Below are 4,607 nucleotides of genomic sequence, written 5' to 3'. Positions count from 1 at the left end.
GTCCTACCATTTAATGATCACAAAATATTGGATCCCATCTCTTATATATACCTGTCTCACTCTCACAGACAACACACTGTACTTTCTCCTCTCCCTCCAGTTTTATTGTAGTGGTCCAATTCCTGCATATTCCATGCAAACTGATATGAAAATGACAGAGAGTTTCTTTCTCCGGGCATGCCAAAACAAATGGCAAAAGAAGGGTGGCAAAGACATACCTTCAGCGGCTTGCGACAAATGCTGTAAATGGACTCTTTGGCCTTTCCTTAAGGAAGAGAAGGCTATCCCGAGGGATGTTCCGAAAGGTCATGCGGTAGTTTATGTAGGGAAGTACCAAAAGAGGTTTGTAATCAAAATCACCTTGCTGAAGCATCCGCTCTTCAAGGCATTGCTGGATCAAGCTCAAGATGCTTATGATTTCACTACTGATTCAAAATTATGGATCCCCTGCGATGAGAACATCTTCATTAGTGTCATCAGATGTGCCACATCACCAGAAAGCCGACGCATCTCAATCTGTTTCTGATGGTGCTATCACAAAGCTCGTGACCGTAATTCATCCGTGATGCTTAACTCATTGTTTAGAATGTTGGCATCTGTAACCATAACCTGTTGTATACTATATCTATTGTATGTAAATTCATTGCCTACAAAGTCGAAACGCATTAGTTCTCCATTGAGTCAACTGAAAAGAATCTAGACGGGCAGTCACCTTAAGCGCTCATTCTTCTTTGCTACTGTAGAACTGATCATTTCTAGAAATGTTATGCAACTCCTGTACAAGGCACAGTACTCAAGATTGTACATTGAGTGAAATGGAAGAATGTCAGTAGACTATTTCAGAAACATTCCACCCTTCTAAATTGCTCGACTTCTCCTAACAACATCCCTTTGATCATTTCAACGGGAATGCCAGTTCTAACAGCTTGACAATAAGCACTAAGCATAGGCATAATTCCACGTGCCACAATAAGTTCAGGGACCAGGAAACAACATAAAATCTACAGTGTAGAAGTTAATTTTATTTTATCACTATTTTAGCTATGAGACTAAAAAGGCAAGATTGCAACAATTACAAGCATTTTCTCACAATCTGCAAAAAAACAAGCTAAATTGAAGATACAGAAGCCTTCATAAGCCAGGCCCAATTCGTAAGAGCACTAAAGGGCAGCCCGGTGCACTAAGTTCGTATGAGCACTGAGAAACCAAATTTGACACCGGAATAAACTACACTAAAGTTCGTAGGCCGAAATGTATGTCAAACTGTTAACACTCTCTGCACACAGATTTGTAAAGCAGCTCAAGGCGCATTATTTAATCAGTTCCAGGAAGAGAGAACACGAATAAACATTAAGCACATCATGGCATTTTACGGCAAGAGAGAAAGAATCCATCCAGCAAAAGAAGGGGAAAAGAAAAACCAGAAATGCAGCCCAATGTTGTATAAAGCATATGACAAACAGCCCAACGGCTCCACAGAGATTTTAATCAACATGATAATAATGTAGCAAGGACAGTAAACCTCTATAATAGAGGAGAATAAACAGTCTCATTGCTATGTCAGATCCAAGACTGTGACACTACCGCAATAAGACAGTTTCTTCTTCTTCTGTTATGTTGATTAAATAACAAGGGTAGATGTTGAATCATGTAAACCTGCAAATGTAAAAGTTTAAATTGTTAGAAATTGGACAAATTTATTTATTTGAAGTGGCAAACACAGCACGCACATGCAAATAATTTTTTGGTCAAACACGTGAAAAGTGTTGTTGCTCGTCGACGGTGAGATTCGAACCAAAACCTATGCCTACACTGATACATATTGAAACATGTTTGAGTTGTGTGAATTTATCATCTTAAGCTTTTACAGATGGAACGTCATTATTTATTTTTAGGTGCAAGAGTAGAGCACCCAAAGCAATCCTTTAGAAAAAAAAATGAAGGTTTTCAAAAAGACAACTAATCCTCTGTTCTCATCGTAAGCAGGGCAAAGAAAGTTTGCAATCCTCGATTTGCCTAGCAGAGCAATTTTCCCCTCCCCCCCCCCCCCCCCAAAAAAAAAAAAAAACCAACCCCAGGCATCTTTTCTTTTATAAGTTGCATTTAGTCCTGATTCCAATAAGATTGACGTGACCAAGAGAAGATTAGCAAAGAACTGGTTAAAAAGCACCAGCACCAATGTACCAATCATAAGAGTTGAAAGTGGGATGTTCCTTTTCTTATGACAGATCTATATCTAACTCAAGATTTTAGCTTTACTCTTATGACACACTAAAGTATAACAGGGAAAGTAGTGTAAGAGATTATATATTCTTATGACACACTAAAGTAAAAGTTATTCAAGTGGAACCAAAAGATATAGAAAGAACAGTACGGGATAAAAAGTTTTTGCCAAATTCCTAAGGTGAACTGGAAGATTTTTTTTAAAAAAATAAGGTAAAGTAAATTTTATTAATAAAGTACAAAGGAGGTACTTCAAAAGTACAGGTGAACTGGCAGTATGTGTTTTTATCACTCATCCAATTTCCCTTCTATTGCTTTTCCAGCAAAAATATTGATTAGAAGAGTTATATAGGACCAAATAGAAAAACTAATAGTTTTACATCACCTTTTAGTTACACCTACTTACCCATTATGTCCTTCCCAAGAAGTTTGACCTATTTCCTTAAATGGAAATATATTTATATTTTCTCCCTCCAACAGTTCAAACTAAGATAAACTCTTTTTTTTGGGGAATGGTAACATATAAGATAAACTATTATTACAGAGTACTTTATGTTATTTCCAACTTGATGTGACATCGTTTCAACAAATTCAATTATCTCATATTTCAAATCATTATTCAAACATTATAACTCAATATAAAAATCTATTTAAACATTTTACTCTAAAGCTCTGCACAAGTCAAATCGGCTCTAACTTGTATAGGAAGGGAAGGAGTATTATATTTCTAGGTTAGGGTGTTTCACATTCTACATACATTGAAGCTACAAAGAATCAGACAATTTGCGTAATGCAATAGGAGATAGATGAGATTGACAAGAAAACAAATTGGAAGATGACATCTTTTATCTATAAGAGTTCTACAATCAACCAAGTACAAATGTAACATGATGAGCTAAATGCGCTAATCAATACTGAACAAAGATTAAATAATTATTAAACATAATCGTCCATATTTCAAATCCCTTTTCATGAATTAACTAATTCCAGAGAAACAAATGAAAAAAGATAGTCCAAGCCTATGGTGAAAGCATGAAAATTACCAAAAGGGTAAATCAGTTCTGCAGTCGCATACCCAAGACAAATTGCGGATGACGCCAGCTTTTGCAGGACCTTCCACATTTAGTATCTTCTGGAGAAGGAGCTTAAATGAACTTGGTATTACCTACATCCTATGCATTTACACAGATTCACACTTCTGAAGCAGGAAATATACAAGCAGATGATAAAATGAAAGAGACATGCTCTAGGCTGCGTGCCTTTTAACACTACAGCGACAATTACTGATTAAATGGTGGACGCAAACTCACTGATATATACATGTACAAATGGAAGATTAAGGCCAAAACTGTGCAGAAAGCAATCCACGGAATATCATCCATTCCAACTGAAGGTGGAGGCACACATTCTCTAAATAGCATTGATATATACATGTACAAATGGAAGATTAAGGCCAAAACTGTGCAGAAAGCAATCCACGGAATATCATCCATTCCAACTGAAGGTGGAGGCACACATTCTCTAAATAGCAAAATCTGTAAATTCAAAAGTACATTACCTCCTTCTGAACTGTTCAAGCAAAGCTAAATACAAAGAACAAGGGACGCTGTGAAATTGACATATATGGTCGGATAATGTGAGAAAGAGGTTAAAACTGGAGATACAGAACATATTTGGGCAACCCATGAACCTTAAGCATGAAGATATTTTGAAGCAGTAGATCAGAGAGATGAGCCATAACAGTCTTGCAAAGACTCCAAGCAGGGTATCACAAACATAGAAGATAAAAACGATGTGGTGTCATATCTTAAAAAAATAACAGTTGGTAGGAAAGTGATAATGGGGGTTTGGATTGTTGCTTGGGGGGTTTTGTGTGTGTGTGGGGGGGGGGGGCGCTCTCTCACAACTGGTATTGAATTTTAATTTATCCCACTAGCCTTTTGTAACAAAAAACATGGTATTTCAGGAAACACACCATCTTCAAGACTACCAGAAGTTTCATAGAGTCAACAAGATTGGAATGCTATCTATAGCTTCTAATTTTTTTCCCTAACATTAGTTTTTTCATTCTTAACTTGCTGCTGTGTAAGATGCTTCCTCACCAAACATATCACTTAGTCGGCTAAGTCATACCTTGAAGGTCTTGTAAAATGTTGACATTCTAAGATCAAACCCTTTCTACTACAATCAATTAGATGATGCAACTATCAAGAAGGACGGACTGAAACCTCCTTCATAAAAAACTATAAAAAATGGACGGATTGAAGAAGATGCAACTATGAAGAAGAGACAGGATGAAAAATAGATATGGAGAAAGTGGGGGAAAATCCCACACATTACTGACCAAACTGAGAAACACACTTAGCTTATTCGTGTAGTAAAAA

At 36.7% G+C, this 4,607-nt stretch overlaps 1 long non-coding RNA gene across 1 annotated transcript; it reads right to left on the bottom strand.

The window, feature by feature from the left end:
- Window positions 1-4,008, bottom strand: LOC104242063 (uncharacterized). The gene is made up of 4 exons (XR_011401255.1): window positions 3,267-4,008; window positions 1,585-1,656; window positions 219-447; window positions 1-122 (listed from the first exon to the last, which is right to left on the bottom strand). It is a non-coding gene; the product is annotated as an uncharacterized lncRNA (long non-coding RNA).
- Between the last annotated feature and the right edge of the window lie 599 nt (window positions 4,009-4,607).

The sequence above is a fragment of the Nicotiana sylvestris genome, chromosome 7, assembly GCF_000393655.2.
Source record: "Nicotiana sylvestris chromosome 7, ASM39365v2, whole genome shotgun sequence".
NCBI classification, from domain to species: domain Eukaryota; kingdom Viridiplantae; phylum Streptophyta; class Magnoliopsida; order Solanales; family Solanaceae; genus Nicotiana; species Nicotiana sylvestris.
The sequence above is the reverse complement of the archived record's forward strand: the minus strand, read 5'-3'. Positions and strand labels throughout refer to the sequence as shown.